Source organism: Callospermophilus lateralis, chromosome 18, assembly GCF_048772815.1.
Source record: "Callospermophilus lateralis isolate mCalLat2 chromosome 18, mCalLat2.hap1, whole genome shotgun sequence".
NCBI lineage: Eukaryota > Metazoa > Chordata > Mammalia > Rodentia > Sciuridae > Callospermophilus > Callospermophilus lateralis.
Window position 1 is genome coordinate 65422438 of NC_135322.1, and position 16502 is coordinate 65438939.

Genomic DNA, 16502 nt, shown 5'->3' on the forward strand with positions numbered 1-16502 from the left:
CTGCCCGGGAGGTCCTCCGACGCGGGGACAGGCCAGCAGCAGCACAGGGTCCCTCCGCAGGGGCCAGGCGAGTGTGTCCCTGGTTTAAAGATGTGCAACCCGGGGCTGGGCCCGGCTGCTCCCTGGGACGCTCCCGGCCACACCACAGCCCCGCGAGGTGCCGTGCCGTGCCCAGGAGACACGTGTGCACAGGCTTGGGATCTGGTGCCGGGAGCCTGAGACTTGGTTCTCCTCGCTTTGGTGGGGACACAACCCACCTGGGCCCAGATGCTGCCCCAGCAGGGTCCCAGCAGAGCCTGCCCCTGGAGAGGGCTGGGCAGGCCTTGCCTCCGGACTCCCACCTGTGTCCCCTCCTCTGCAGCACGAGCCCCGTGGACTCATGAGCCTGGGAGGGGCCGGCCTGTGGCTTTCTGTCTTGTCTCACCCCAGCAAGAACGCCAGGCGTCCCTTCTAAGGGCACCCAGCCGGCCCCTGACCACAGCCCGTCCCCCAGCATTCGCCACAGCCGACCTCACACCAGGCCCTCGTGCCTGAGCGGCCAGGGGCCCACTCTTCCCAGGCCCATTCCTGCTGGGTTCCAGAACATTCCATCTCCTTGCTCTAGGAACCACTTCTGAAGGTCCCACAGACTCCAACTGGGGGTCAGCAGAGTGCAGACTCCCCACTGGGGTGCTGCCCGGAGCCTCAGGTCCACACAGTCCACCCAGGTGAGCCTGTCACCCGTCACCTGCTTCACAGGTAAGGAAGCTCAGACTGGGCAGTAAGCCGTGGGCTCCCTGGCAGCCTGGCCCAGGCGGTCACCCCCATGCCAGGTGAGGACCAGGTGAAGCTTGCTCCCCCAACACTCCAGAGCCAAGGTGCGGAGCCCTGGCCTGAAGCCACCTCTGCCAGCAGCTGCTGTGCACCCAACAGGTGAGGTCCTGGCCCTGGACTCTCAGCAAGGACACCTGGGCCCTAGCTAGCACAGGCCTCTCCGATGCAGGCCCAGCCCGCACTGCAGCCCCGACGTGGGACTCTCGCAGTTGGAGACGGACGGGGTGCCACAGAGCAGGGCCCATGTCGGTGCCCGTGCGCAGGCGGCTCCAGTCCTGCTCCCTGGGGGGCTGCGCTCCCAGCACCCAGCCTCCTGCCTCCGCAAAGCCTCCAGTGCCCCTGCAGGGTGCAGAGGTCCAGGCCTGCACTGTGCAGCACTGGCCAGACCCATGGCCACCAAGCACTGGAAAGGTGGCCACTCAGGGAAGACCCCGTGGTAGTGCAGGCACAGCACCCCGTGCCCCCGCCAGCAGCACGGTCACCGTCCCTCAGTCGCGATCACCCGAATGCCGGCCCTGAATGCAGGCCAGCTGGGCCTGGGGAGGGGTCCCCGTGGGCAGGCTGGGGTGCCCGTGTCCCCCGCCCAGGAACACCACACCCTTTCTCTGAATTTAAGGAAGCAGCTCCCTGGAAGCTCCCGCAGCGGCAGATGTTTCCTCCTGGGGCTCCCTGCCCCGCCCGCGGCCAGGCTGGGCTCCAGGGCCGTGGAGGTCAGGGTGCGGCCAGCCTCGCCCCCCTGGGCCAGGAGGAAAAGGCTCGACAGCGTGTTCTACAGACGCCTCTGCCATTGTTTATGTAAACAGGTAAATTGTTTCCTGCCTCGATTAAAAACATCTGCTACGTAAATGAACACCAATTAACTCATCCTGTTTTTAATTACTCTGTTAATTACACGCAGGCAGCAGGAAGGGTGGCACCGGAGCCTGAGCCCTCCCCCTGCCTGGCAGGCATCCGCAGCGTCTGGCTGGTGACGCCAGATCGGGGTGGCAGGGTGGTGGTGGCACCCTGCCAGCGGGATTTCCTGGTCAGGCTGCCAAGTGGGCACCTCTTCCGGGATCTCCCTGGGTGGGGGTCTGGCCCGCAGCCCCTCCTGTCCCGGGCTGCCTGTAGGTCCTGGAGTTCACCTGTAGGTCCTGCTGCTGCTAGGGGTCAAGGCCCAGAGACAGAGGCCTGCGTCTGCCTCTGCCTCACTGGAGGCCAGAGACGGCCTGGCCTGGGGCAAGGCCCACCCCAAGCTCCAGGCAGGGGAGGTGGTGGGATCAGGCCCACCCTCAGCAGGTGCCGAGGCACAACCTGTCAGCTGTCGGGAGCACACAGAGGAGCGGGTGCTGGCATCTGGGGAGCCCCAGTGTGAGCACACTCCTGAAGCCCCCAGGACACGGCCCACTGCTCCAGACCCACCGGTGGGTTCTTCCTCCCCTTCTGGAAACACCGCCGCTCGCCATCCGACTCCCAGCATGTAAATAACGAGGACCGAGGCACCGTGCCCCTTCGCCTGGTCTCCAAGGTGCGCCCTCACTCCCATCTCCTGGGTCAAAGCCAGCTCAGGAGGGTGGTGGCCTTCCCAGGCTTGGGACAGGTCAGAGCAGGACTCGAACCCATGTTCCTGTGGCCCAGTCTCTGTGTGGCCAACCGATAGCTTATTTAATCCACCCAGCAGCCTGGGAGCCGCCCTGGTGTATGTGAGAGGTTAAAAACTCCCTTTGTGTCGGGACGGGGCACTGAGGCCCAGAGAGGGTGAGAGGGCCCACAGCGCACAGGGCAGGGGGACGAAGCTGGGACTCTGACCCAGACTTTGTGCTCACACTGGCCTCCCAGCCCTCGCTTACACAGCTGCCCGGCTCCATGGGGCCCCAGTGCCATGGCTCCGGACTGACAGGTGTGGAGGGAGAGGGCTGGGGCGGGGTGGGGAGACCGTGGCCTCCAGGCAGAGGCCCGTCCACTCTCTGCTGTGGGTGCCTGTGGCGCTCAGAGGAGATGGGCCTCTCTTCTGCCCACAGGCAGGAGGACAAGGGCTTGCTGTAGCCTCTGCCCCAGGCTGAGCTCCGGCCTGTGGCCTGGGGGTGTCCTGGGTCCCTGGGCTGAGGCCAGCTTGCTGTCACTGTGAGGGTCTGGGCCGCTCCTCTGGGCCTCTTCACCAGTTTGAGTAATAAAACGATCCTCTGCCCGGGTGGAGGCCAGCCTGTCCCCGCTCCCAGCGCGTCCCAGGTAGAGGAGGCCAAGCCACTCTGGACCTGGCTCGGCACCGCACCTTCTGCTGGGAGGCCTGGGCTCCTGGGGCCACCCAGTCCCGTCCTTCAGGACTACAACACAGGGGGGGGTGCCTGCTGGGGGTGGCCCAGTGACCTCCAGGCAGGCTCTGGCCTTGCTTCCCCACCTGGGCACAGGCCCAGGCCCAGCTGTGTCACCTCCTGGGGTCGGGGCTTGCTGTGAGAACCGGGGACAGTGCCCAGGGCCCAGGACATGCCCAGCCCTGGTAAGTGGCACAGGCTGGGCCCACTGGGCCAGACAACCTGCTGCACAACTCTGCGGTGGGTGGCAGGGAGGTCCCTGCGGGCCCTGGCCTTGTCCTCCTGGAGCCGGCAAGTGGCCTCAGACAACAGACTCCCTGGGAACAGAGGAGCGGGCCCAGGGCCAGGGAGGCTCAAGCGGAGGCTCCCAGGGCAGGGCAGGGCGACCTCAGAGGGGGTGGGGGGGGAGGCCGGTCAGTGTGGACAGGGCCCCCAGGGCCAGGGGTGGGGCAGGCCTGCTGGGCTCTGGTTTACAGCGGCCGTTGAGATGCCGGGAGACGGCAACTGGTGTCCCCACAGTGTGGCCCTGGGACGAGGCAGAGCCCCCTGCAGGGGGACAGGCCCCTCTCGTCAGACCACATCCGATGCCCACACTCAGCCCATCGCCAGGCTGGCTGGACGTGCGGGGGCCCACCCATGGGTGAACGACCTGGTCAGCTGACATGCTGACCTTGGGCTCAACCCGCTCTGTGCATGAAACACAGGGTCCTCTGGGGCCGGAGTCTTCACACCAACCTGGGTGACAGGGCAGTGAGGCTCACAGAGGGACAGTCCTAGAAGAAAGTGGGAGCCACAGGTCACGTGCTCACAGTGCCCCACCCAGGGTGAGGTGTCCACCCACTGTCTCAGCTCTGCCAACCCAAGGTGGAGTTACACAGAGAGGGCAGGGGCCTGCCTGGAGTCACACAGCAACGGCCTTTGCCTGTCACTTCCCTGACCCAGGAAGACAGGCCGTGTCCACTGTGGGTGGACAGTCTGTTTCCAGCCCTGCCCCAGCTTATCCTCTCCCTGTCTCTGCCTTGGGAAGGTGCCAGGCGGGCAGATGGGCCGGGTGCTGGCGCTGGCACTACCGCAGCCGGGGTGGCAGCTGCTCTGGGGGAGACGCGGAGCTGGCTCTGCCGCCTGCCGCCCGAGCGGAACCTTCTGGATGTTTTGACTCATTCCACCCAATGGTCTCCCGGAGCCTGCAGATCTGGGGCTGGGCCCTGCCAAGTCAAAACAGCCCGGGGAGTCTTCCCAGGGAGGGAGGCGGCGGCCAGCTCTGGGGCCCAGGAGGCCTCCCCACCCAGCTCCTGGGGGCCACGCCCCGTGCTGGCCACCAGGCTTTCCTTAGAGGGCACAGGGCCTAAGCCAGAAGAGGGCCCTGCGTGAGATCCGGCAGTCCAGGGGCTTCTCCAGGCAGCGCTGACCAGCAGGGCTGGTCTCGCCAGCCTCCCTTCTGCCCACCAGTAGGCATCTCCCAAGGAGGGGTGGCCCTGCCCATGGGAAGCACTGGCCACATGCTGGGCCGCACCTTTCCACCTGAGAAGGGGCCTGTGCGGGGACCGGGCAGCCAAGTCACAGGCCACAGGTTGCCGTGGGGCCTGGTGAGACTTCAACCCGCCTGGACCTCCCAGGGCGGCTCCGGGGGTGAGGGGCACCGGTGAATGCCAGCTCAGGCCAGGCAGGTCTGGCTCCTAAAGGACACGGCAGTCCTCTTCCGGTGCCCAGCGTGACACCCTGCTGCTCACTAAGCTCTCGTACCAGGACATCGTCCCAACCTGGCCTTGGAAATGTCCGTGCAGGCCCTGCCCAGGGCACAGCCTTCAGGATGGAGCAGCCAACCAGCCACCTCTTGCTGGCGGCACCAGAGAGTGTGACGGAATCGTGACGCACTGGGGAGGACCTGTCTGTCGGGGCCTTTCTCAGGAGGGGTGTTGAGCTGGGTCAGCCTGGGCGGCCGTGCCCAGCAGTGGGTCAGCATGGGTGGCCGTGCCCAGCGGTCACCAGGGTGGGGACTCCCAAGCCTTGGGTTCCTTGTCTGAACGGAGTGACAGCCTTCAGGGCTGGCTTGGTGGATGACCACATCCGTCTCCAAGGGGGCTGTGGGACACCACTCTGCCTGGCCCAAGTCCACTGTGGCCCACCCCACTCCCCCTGCCTCAGGGCCTGGTCACAGGCTGCCAGCCACTGCCCTCCCCCACAGGCCTCAGCAGTGTCCCTGTCGAGAAGCAGGCCTGAGCCTGACCCACCTGCTGCCCGCCCTCCTTGCCCGCCCGGCCTGAGGACAGTTGGGACAGCAGCGGCAGCTTGAGCTCTGCGGGAGAGATGATGAGTCCACCCGAGACCTCCATGGCTAGGGTCCAGGGTCCCCGCGGGTCAGCGTGGAGGTCAGCCCTCTGGTGGCCACTTGCTCACTGAATGGGCCTTTCTGAGCCGTTGTGGGTGCGGATTGGGTTCCACCAGGGGGGGTCATGGCAGCTGGAAGCCAGAGGGGTCGACTGAGGGGAGCCAGGTGGCCACCCAAGGTCCTCCCTGCTGCTCGGGAGGCGGCGGAGGCCAGGGAAGGAGGCCAGGGACTGTCACAGCTCACGCCCCACATTCAAGGCCATCGTCTGGATGTGTCCTCAGGGGCCATGGCTCTGCCCAGGGTCCAGTCAGGTGGAGAGGGCAGGGTCCATCTCTTCTTCTCTAGGACCACCCACCTGGCTTCCCAGTCCTGCATGGGACCAGAGCCAGGGTGACCAGGAGGACAGCAGCCTCAGCCACTGGGGGTCTCTCCGGCAAGGGAAAGTATCTAACGTGTCCCTGCTCCTGTGGGCCGGGCAGCAGCGGGCAACAGAAAGCTGATGTGCAGCAGAACTGTCCACCGCCTGCCACTTCTTCCTCCCCACGCAGCCCAGGTTCTAGCCCGTCCTGACTCGGGTCAGGGGCTCGACCCCGGCCACCCGCTCCCAGGCTGCGAGGAGTGGCGCCCCGTGACTCTGAGGTCAGCTCAGGACAGCTGTGGCCACGCGTCGACCTCCATAGACCCCGGGGCCCCCAGGCAGAGCCTTGGGTGCGGCAGTCCCAGCTGCTGGGTGCCCAGCGAGGCCCTGGACAGAGGGCAGGGACGCTGGCCCCTGGGCGTCCCCAGGTCACAGTCCACGAGTCCTGGATTAAAGCTGCCCAAACAACCCGTTGCAAGGGCGTCCCACCAGCAGGCAGCTGCCCCTCCCCCAGCGGCAGCACTGTCACCCATGAAAAGCGGTGGCAGGGGTTATCCGGCAGGCCTACCAGAGGACACCATGCTGACCTCAGAAGTTGGCCTCAGAGGAGTCCAGGGGGACACCCTGTCTGCTGGGCACCAAGCATCCGGAGACTCCAGGTCCTGAGGAGCGTATGCCCCAGCGTGGTCACCCTTGGTACCCACCCTGCTCCTGCTGGACACTGCAAGGCCTCCTCTTGCCTGTCTGCCCAGTGACCTTCTCAAGGGGTAGCCTGGCCACTTGGGGCTCCCTGGGACATGCTGGTGCAGGACCAAGGCCAGAGCCCTTCCCTGCCCTGCAGCCCCCGGCCTCCTCGCTCCCAGAGGGCCCCCGCCAGCTCCCCTCTGCTGCCTGCCTTGCTGGGCACCTGACCCTGCATCTTCAGGGCCAGGGTGGTCACTTCACTTTGTGGTCACTTGGGGCTCCCTGCTTCCTCCGCCCTGCGCTGCCCAGTGAGCTCAGAAGCCCAGAAGGGAGAAGACCCCCAGCAGGAGGAGCTGCTGCGTGCCCAGGTCACAGTCCACGAGTCCTGGATTAAAGCACACAGGGCACAGATTGACCCTGCTCGTCCGGGTCCTCTTTCTTATTTCTTGGTTTAGGTCGTGGGGATGGAACCAAGGGTGCCTAACTACTGGGCACACCCTCACCCTTTTTACTTTTCAGTCGGGTCTCACTGAGTTGCTTAGGGCCTCGCCAAGTTCCTGAGGTTGGCCTTGACCTTGGGATCCTCCTGCCTCAGCCTCCCCACCTGCTGGGACCCCGTGTGCGCCACCATGCCTGGCCATTTTCTTTTTCAATGTGGCTGCTGGGCCACCAGAATGGTGCAGGTGGCCCTGGCCCCTCAAGGGCAGGGTTGTGTCCCTTAGCCTATGGGGACAGCTGAGGCCCATGTGAGCAAGTGGCTCACAGAAGAGGTCACAGCTTGGAACACGGAGTGTCTCGGGTCACATGCAAGCAGCAAAGGAGGCGCCGGCCAGGAGAGGTCAGCCCTTGGTAGCCTGACGCTCTCTCGGCACCCAACCTGACCCTGGCTACCCTGGCTCCCAGGAGGGAGAAGCAGACAGGGTCAAGATGCACGGTCAGCAGGGAAACCAGAGGATCTCAGCCCAGATGCCCAGTACTGGGCACTAGGAAAGGACAGTGGAACAGAAGCCAGCTCTGAACCTCGAGGTGTGACAGAGGGCACCCAGGCTCAGAGGGGTCGGGCCATCTCACCAGCCTACGCGTTCCCTGCCTTGGCCTGGTACATGAGTGGACATCTGTGCATGAGTGTCCAGCTGGGCCAAGGTTGTGGTGGGGTGGGCTGGGGTGGAGGGAGGAGGCAGAGCCACAGAATCCCAGGATTGGGGGACCTGTGTGGTCTGGAGTCCTAGTGGCCCCTACCCCCAGCCTTGGTTCCTCTGTGCTCAGGGAGTGGCTCTGAGCTCACTGCTGTCCCTAGGCGGGAGGAGGACACGGGGTCTGCCGTGCCACGGGACAAGCCCTCTCTGCTCCCTGTTCTGCAGGAGGTGGCAGGGATGGGCTGAGCATCCAGGGTGGGGCCAGAGGGAAGGACGGGGCGCAGACGCCTGATGCCCACACCCACCACGGTGCTGGTGTGCCCGAGGACGACGGCCTGCGCCACCCATGATGTTTCATGGCCACAGGAGAGCCAGTGCCCGAGACTGTCTGCACAGAGAGGGGCCTTTCTGAGTGTCCCAGAGCTGTGGGAGGGGATCCAACCCAGACGGGGCTCAGAGACGGGGAGTGCTGTCCCTTCACTCCCCACTTTCTCAGGACAGGGCAGGGACTCCCAGCTGGACTGGGGGCTGTGGCTGCCTCTGGCCTGGTCCTGGGGAGTGTCCCTACCCCTCCATCCCACCTGCCAGCTCTCCACCTGTGAGATGGGACCCAGTGTCCTGTGCCGGCTGGTTTCTCCCTGGGTCACTGGGTGCTACAGGGGTCCTCGGGAGTCCCCCATCGCCAGGCCACTGGGGCACACAAGGGCCTTCCCAACCTGCCCTGGGAGTGTCCGGGGGCATCTCCCAGGGCGGCCTCTCCGTCCCACCGGCTGCCTGCTGTGTGGACTGTGCTCAAGTAAACAGAAGAGCGCTTGAGCCGGACATCCTCAAACTCCTGCCACGTCCACCGGGTTCCAGCCCTGGGGGCCCCTGGGCACACTCGGGAGCAGGTGGGGGCTGAGCGCCTGAGTGGAGGGGGCCTGGGGCCTGAGCCTTGGCTGCAGCACCCTCCTCCCATCAGGCCAGCTCCTCTGCTGTCCTTCCCAGGGACAGCCGGCTCCTGTGAGATGCCACCAATTGCACAGAGCAGAAGTCCGCCCTCTGTTTGATCGCCTCAGGAAACTGCAGCAGGCCCCGCCCAGGCCAGGTCAGGCTGGGGCTCGAGGGCGCAGGGCTTCCATGGGGGTGCGGCCCCATGGCCCTTCTTGCCCTTGCTCCCTTGGGAAGGTAGCCAAGGTGGTCAGGGCACATCCCCACGGCTCGCCCTCGCCTGCCCTCCCCTGTCACCAGCCCCTAGAGCATCCCACAGGGCAGCTCAGAAGCAGGATCAGTTCTTATTGCGCAGGAGAAGATCTGAGTTGCTGGCCACAGTCACAGCAGTGTCTGGGGAGACAAGAGCCAGGTTTGTTTTTGTAGAATCAGCATGGGGTCCCATGGCCTGAACCAGACCCCAGGCCCCTGTGAACTGCCCCAAAGTAGCCCTGGCCCTCCTGCTGGCTCCCACCAATCATGTTCTTCCCCCATCCAGTCCCCTCCCCTCCAGTGGACAGGGTGGTCTCAGCTGAGGATGCACACAAGCTGCCAGGGGCTCCGCGAGCCCACTGCCCTGCCAGCCCCGTACTGGCCACTGGCTGGAAGCTCCAGGGTGCCCACCTCTGCTGCACCGGATAGCACTGCAGGGGGCTCCCCAATCTCTACCGCTGAGCTGTGAGCTCTGAGCCTCCTGGGGTGGGAAAGGGGGTCCACAGCAGCCACCTGCAGGGACGGTGTGAACGGGAAGCGGGGGGCACGCCTCGCCCAGTGCAGCCGGATGGACCCGCGTCAGCAACAATGCCCGGCCCTGGCCCAGCAAAAAGGTGTTCAATCAACACCTGCCCAGAGAATGAGGGATGGTGGCACACACTCCCGGAGCCTGCTTTGTCCCGTCAGCAGCCACAGCAGGGCCACACTGTCACCAGCCTGGAGCTGAGCCCTGGAGGCCCAGAAGCCACATCACCACTTGGACCTGATTCCAACAACAGCGAGCACCATGCCCACACAGCAGGCGATGCTGGGCTCATAGCTGGTCTCAAAGGACCCCCGCCCCCCCCCCCCCCCCCGCCGCCGCAGCATGCCAGGTGGGCAGCAGCAAAGGGCGGCCAGAGCCTCAGGAGGCCAGGAACCACTTGGGTAAGACGGGTATTGGGTCTGCATGACCCACACAGGGCAGAGGTCGAGGCATACTGTCCTGCGGCTGCCCCCAGGTATCCATGACAGCTGTGGCCACCTACCTAAGGCAGGCCCGGGGAGGCTCCTGCACTGCTGAGCCAACCTCAGTCACCGCAGAGCCAAGGTGGGCTCAGGAGCCCAGGAAGAGGACCCTGGGGCCCAGGCAGCAGAGGAGGCCACAACTCGAAGGGCTGGCTGTGGTCACTCTTGTCCCCAGGACGAGGGAGAGCGTCACCTCCCTCAAGTGGTCACAGGTCTTGGACAGCGACTGCAAGTGGGACTCGGAGCTGGGCCGCAGTGAGCAGGACAGGAAGGCCCAGACACAGCAAGCCCAGTTCCCGCCCCTGGCACCCACCACACCAGCTAACCCCACACGGGGTCCTGTGCACACCTGCCTGTGCACACACAGGTGCAGACACACTGAGGTTCTCCTGCCCCCCTCTCCTGGGGAGGAAACAGGGCCCACCCTGCTGCCCTGGTGCACGGGGGGCTGGATGGTCAGAAACCCCAACACAGCCCGCCTGCAGGGCAGCAGGGCAGGAGGAGGCCCGCCCCCGAGGAGGCAGCAGTGCCACCTCCTCGGTGGCAACCCTGCCGGCAGGGATCCTGCAGATTAGTGACCCAGCCCTCCGGCGTCTTCAGATCCATGCGTAGGAAGGAAAATTAATCTCTTCCAGTCAGGCAGAAAAGAAAATACACGGAGCCGAACCAGAGCTTTCCTGGAGGTGGTAACTCAATTATGTGGATGACCCGGTGACAGGAGGAGAGACCAGGACCTTGAGGACTGGTGGGTGGCACAGTAGCCCCAGAGGGCATGGGGGAGGCTGGGGTGACCTCCACTCTCCAGCCCAGGCTTTGCACACAGCAGTGAGAGGCCCCAGCACCAAGAACCACTCACACGCCTCCCACTCCCCCAATCAACAGAGATATGGCATCTACCCTGTGCGGCAGATTCCACCAGAAAATTGGTCCTAATGTGATAGTCTCCCTGCCTGCAACCGTCCAGCTTGGGCAGCACCAGTGCAACAGCTGCCCCTCCAGCTCTCAGCTTTCCTTCTCTGTGTTTCCCTCTCGTGCACAGGAGTGGTCTCAGCCCAGCAAAACAATGCCAAAGTATGGCTCTGGGGCAGGGTGCTCAAGACAGAGCCCGCCAGCCAGCTCCCTGCCACCGGCACCTGCCTGCCCAGGGCCAACCACGTTTCTGGCTCCCACTGTCCACTGCAGCCTGGTGCTCCCCACACAGACTCCATGTATGTGTCCAGGCACTGCCTGCAGGGCCTTGCCTCCCCTTCCCCTGCATGGAAAACGGGGGCCGCTGGCTGTGCAAACTGGGCAGGTGAGGCTGGACGCTCACTCCAGGCCCTGACCCGGGAGGTCTGGGAGAAAGCTGAGTGCCAGTCTCAAGAAGTTTCTCAAGCCTGGACCAGCAACTTGCAGGGGCAATGCCAGGGCTGGAAACCTTGGGCCCTTTGTCTCCAGCCAGCCCTGGACTGAGTGGCCGCCCGGGAACCTCCTGTTTCTGGGTCCAGGGAGGAAACACACACCCAGTCAGGCAGTGAATTGACACCCTGGCCACAGGGTCTAAGGAACGGGCCTGATGGCCACGCAGACTAACCCACAAACAGGCACACAAGATCGTGTTTCCTCCCAGCTACTGCCCGGGTCAGGGTCAGGCCCCGGCTGGGGGCTGCTGTGGGGGAGGGGCTCCAGGCTCACAGGTCTGCCGGCCACTCTGGCCACCCAGGACACACCAAGTTCAGAGCCTGTGCTCAGAGCAGGCCCGGGAGCTGGTGCCTCCAGCCTGGCTGCCGTCTGCTCCACCTTGCCGACTGGGGCTGAAAGTCCAGCCATCTGTCCCTCCTCATCAGCTCACACCTCCCTCCCCACTGTTCCCACAGCCTGGCTCCAGGCCTGCCCTACACACAGATGGATGGTTCCCAAAGGCTGTGAGCAAGATCGCCCCCAGGGCTGGCCTGAGCACCTGGAACGTCAGAACCCAGGGAGCACCTGCGGGCCCCCCTCCCCACCGCGGAGCAGGGCACACCTTGCTCCACCACCGAGCAACCCCTGCCTGGGTGGCAGCTCAGAGACCAAAACAAGAGGGGGAGGAGCTAGAGGGAGCCAGCAGCCCCTCCTCCCCCACCAGGCCACCCCAGTCTTTCCTAGGGTACCCCTCTGCCTCCCCAGTCCGGGCCCTGTCCCCCGTGCCGCGGAGCTTTGTCAGGAAACCCGGTCGCTCCAGGCGGAGTCGCGGGACTCCGCGCCGCCGGGCGCTCAGTTCGCACCTTAAGTTTAACCACACCCCCGGAGGGTCGGGCTCTCCGCTCACCTGGGGGTGCACTCGCCCAAATGGGTGGGCGCTGAGCTGGCTCCACCCTGCCGCGGGCACCAACTTTGTAAAGTGGGGGCGGGGGCGGCCCGTGCGCTCCGTGCGGCTGCGGCGCAGACCCGGGACGACAGCGCGGGCTGAGCCGGTGACAGCGGCGCCGCGCGGGCGGACACAGCACTTACGGTCCCGAGGTCCGGCGCGCGGCGGGCGGTCGCTCCCTCGCCACCCGGCTCCCGAAGCGTCTTTGCCTTCGGACTCCGTCCGCACCTCCGTAACTTGGGGGCGATCGGCGCGTCGTCCTCTCGCACGGCGCCGGGCTCAGGCGCGCCAAGGGGCCGGAGCGCGCGGGGCGGCCGCCTGGGCCATGCCGCTGGGCTCAGCCGCCCGCGCGGGAACAAAGCGCGCACGCCGCCCGGGCGGTCTGGCCTTGCGGCCGCCGCGTCCAGCCGCCGCGCCTCTGCTCGGCTGCCGCGCGCCCGCCCGCGCGTCTCACGGGGCCCCGCGGCCCCCTCCCCGCGCGCTCCGCCCCCGCCTCCCGCGCCCTGCCGCCGCTGCTGCGCCACCTGCCTCCCGCTCGGCGCCCATTGCGCTCGCTCCGCCCCGGGGCGTCGGCGCGGGAGAGGCGCCCGGCCGGTGTGCGGTCGGCGCGGGAGAGGGCGCCGCCCCACGCCCGGAGCCGCTCGCGCCTCGCCCCGGGGCAGCGAGCCGGGCTTGGGACGCGGGGGCCGCCCAGAGCGCGGGGCCGTGCGGGCGGGAGCGGGCGCGCTGTCCTGCGAGGCGCGGGTGCGGGAGTGGGCCGCGCGGGGCCCGAGAACGGTGCGGGCGGGCCCCTTTCCGCGCCGCCCCCGCCCGCTCCGCAGGCCGCGCCCCGGGAGGGCTGGGGCCCGCGTTGCTGCGCACACCCACCTCGGAGCAGTCGGCGGCCACCGGCCTCGCAGCTCCGCAGCCAAGGCGTCTGCGCCCGGGCGGGAGGCAAGCGCAGGGCGCCCCTCCTCCGGCCGCCGCGCCCCCAGCGCGCGCTCGGTGGGGCGGCGGGGACCCGGGGCCACCTCCACGCTCGGCCGGCAGGGAGCGCGCTTCCCCCGCTGCGCGCTCGGCCTCGGTCCCCGCGGCGCTGGGCGGCCTGCGGGGAGGGCGCAGCATCCCGCGCCCCCAGCAGCCCGGCCGGGCGTTCGCATATGCTTTGCATACGTTTGCATATCATTCATTTTAATGTCGGCCTGCAGAAAGGCCCCAAACCGCTGCCCCGCCGGTTCCGCGCCCTACTTTCTCCTCTTCCCTCCTTTCCTGGGCCTGAGCCCCAGCCGCCTTGCCCCGTTCCTGGAGGGCTGGTTGACACATCTGATGCGGTTGCCCATTTGGTTCACGTTAGTAAACTTGGCGCCTTTTCTTTTTCTTTCACCCCGGGCTCACACACTGTTTCTTAGAGACATGCAAGGGTCCCAGGGTCACCCTCTTAGGAGACAGAAGGGGTTAGAACTTCAGAGCAGCAGTGCCTTGATTTGCATCTCATTTGGCATAAATCTGCATGTGAAGACTCAAGGTCTCCAATTGCTAAGTATAAAAGCAGCCATGTGCCAAAAGAAGTCCCTCTCCTGCCAGGTTTGCTGCTCTGCCTGTTTCTCCCTTCCCCAGTCCTTCTTGGGATGTGGCTCTGGGGGCTGCAGAGAAGGTAAACTGAGACAGAGTGGGAGCTCCTGCCCACCGGCCACTCCAGGGGCACTGGGCAGAGGTCTGTCCAGTCCCACCACTGACTGTGGTCTCAAGCCCTCAGTCATCATCTGCCTGTACTTTGCCCAGTTTTCCAGTCACTCTTGGCTGGTGTCTGCCCACGTGCCTCTCCTGCTCTGTGGAGCAGCCACGGGTCCCAAGCCCACTGCACACAAGGGTGTGGATCTGAAGCCTGAGTGGGTTGACACCAGTCCCCTGCCTCCTTGGGCTCCCAGGGCCGGGACTTGAGATGCGGTTGTGCTGTGTGCCACAAAGGAAGGAGAGCACCCCGCCGTTCTCACCCCAGCTGCCTCCTGATTCAGAGATGTTGGGGTGCAAGGAGTGGGCTGTGTGTCGCCTCTGACCCCTGGGGCAGGAGGCCAGACAGGGCTGGTCATGGCCCTTCACGGGGCCTCATGGGGGGCCCATCGCTGCCCCAGTTCTGTGGATCTTCTGTGTTGAATAGCTGTGGGGTTCCTGAATGAAGCGGCGCTCACAACCATTGACCCCCAGACGCTGAGATGGGACTGCGTCCTTCCTGAGAGGTCCCTGGTGCCCGCCTGAGAGCTGTGGCTGGTGGGCACATAGAGGCTGGGCTCCCTTTTGTGCTGAGCGGGCCGATCACTGCCCAGCCCGGCCACATCATGCTCACATCATGGGTGCTGACAGCTGCTGCTGCGCTGGGCATGGCCGCCCACTTGGCCTCCCGGGCTTCTCCCCGTTGGCCGTACAGTGCTTCTAGGCCCTGCAGCTTGTGTTGGAGGAGGAGGATCCACCCAGGCTGAGGTGTTTGCAGCCTGACCAGCCAGGCAGAGCACCCACCGGAGACCAACCCCAAGCCAGACACACGCAGGCAGAGCCCCCGAGACGGGCTGTGTCTGGAGTCAGGAGCTCAACTCTCGTCAAAGGAGCTACCTCCCTGCTCTGGCATCGTGGCCACCCCAAGGGAGCCAGCTCGCCCACGCCTCGAGGCCCCACTCCTGTGGAGGCCTGCGACGGGCGTTGCCTTGCCCAGGGCCCTGTGCAGGCTGGTGCCAGGCAGGTGCTCTGCCGCAGCTGGGGGCTCCTCTGCCTCACGGCCACTCTCAGGCTTCCAGGCCTACTTGAGTTGCTTCCGCTCTCCTGACCGTCCCCAAGGGCAGCGCCCCTCAGTCCCCATAGCTGCCAGCTCTGGTTTCCACACAGATGGACCCCAGTGTGGTGTGCTGCCTCTGCTGCACCACAGGTCTTTCTTCCAACACCTGGTCAGCCTCACGCCGGGCAGCCCTGGCCAAGTGCAGGCACCCAGCACCACCTGCCACGTCCCACGTGCCTCCATCACCCACATGTCTGCCATCACCCACGGTGGCCTGCAAAAAGCTTTTGAGCTACTCTGGACTCCCACAGACGCTTTTCTGTTATCTCCAAGAATCTGCAACAGAAGTCTAGCTGCCACGAGTAGAAAACCTGACCTACTCTGAGTGTGAATAAGCCGGTGGCTAGTGGGTCTGGGGATCATGGCTGTTGGATAGGAACCATCATCTGTTTAAAAATATACAAACTGACTCCCGGACACCTGGATCTCCACTCAGGTCTGAGTGGGACACCAGCATGACTGTGAAGGAAGAGCTCGGCAAGCTGCACTTCACCAACATCTCCAACTTCTGCAGAGAACAAGACTCAACTGGGGAGCGGCTCGGAGACGCTGCCTATTCCAGAATGCCCAGCACCTCCCTGGAGAGAAGACAGATCCCAGTTCACAGGAGGAAGGTCTGAGCAGGCGCCTGTCTAGGAGCGGCCAGGGCAAGTGGGCAGGTGGGACGGCGAGGCCCAGGCACGCCCGGGGCTGTGCACCTGAGAAGGGCTTGGGGGCCTCACCACTGGCAAACCAGACGACCGACCCTGCTCCTGCTCCTTAGTGTTGCCCGCACACAAGAGGGGAGTTTCATTTTCATTCATTATTTATTTAGTAGTCCTGGGGATTGAACCCCGGGGTGCATGACCACTGAGCCACACCCCGGCCCTTTCTATGTTATTTTGAGACAGAGTCTTGCTAAATTGCTGAGGCTGGCCTTGACTTGGGATCCTCCTGCCTCAGCCTCCCGAGTTGCTGGGATCACAGGCATGGTCCGGCCTCCACTGCCTTACCCAAGTGAGCTCAACACAGGCCCATACAAATCCCTGCCAGGAGGGGTTCAGAGAAGCTTCATTCACAATTGCTCAAAGCCAGAGGCAACAAGGCCATCCTTGGAAAGGTGCATGAACAGGCTGGGGCCCACCCATGGAGGAGGACGAATTATCTGGACAGCAGTGCATGTGGGTAAGTGAATCAGCCATCTGAAAGACCACCTGCTGACACCCTCACCCCATCCCCCAGTCTGCAGCGTGCTGCAGCAGACAAAGACAGTGCAGGTGTGGGGTCCAACTGTCTGCCTTTTATCAGGACTGCAGTGCAAGGTTGCACAGGGAGTGCATCAGAGGCTTCTCGGGTGTCACTGTTTCGCAGCCACCTCTGTATGTGAGCAAAGATGGCTCTACCAGTCACCAGGTGAACTGTCCTCAGCCCGGCCCGAAGTGCCCTTCTGGGGTCCAGCAGGACCTTCCTGGCCCAGGTTCCCATGGCCTCTGTGTTCCAGCTGCACCTAGGAGCTGAGGTGGCAAGCTCTAACCCAGAGCCACCGTGGGAAAGAAGGATCAGCAGGGCCAACCAGGGCGGTGAAATTTC

General features: G+C 65.1%; 1 protein-coding gene across 4 annotated transcripts in view; it reads right to left on the reverse strand.

The window, feature by feature from the left end:
- The window catches only part of Cbfa2t3 (CBFA2/RUNX1 partner transcriptional co-repressor 3), a 43163-nt gene extending 30108 nt beyond the window's left edge, over nt 1–13055 (reverse strand). For 3 of the 4 annotated variants that reach the window (XM_077105803.1, XM_077105805.1, XM_077105802.1), the window contains exon 1: nt 12271–12521. The gene's annotated coding sequence lies outside the window, so the exon portion shown is untranslated. Of the gene's footprint in view, nt 1–12270; nt 12522–12994 lie in introns of those variants that run through there. The other variant, XM_077105804.1, reaches the window with a different exon arrangement.
- Nucleotides 13056–16502: the final 3447 nt, after the last annotated feature.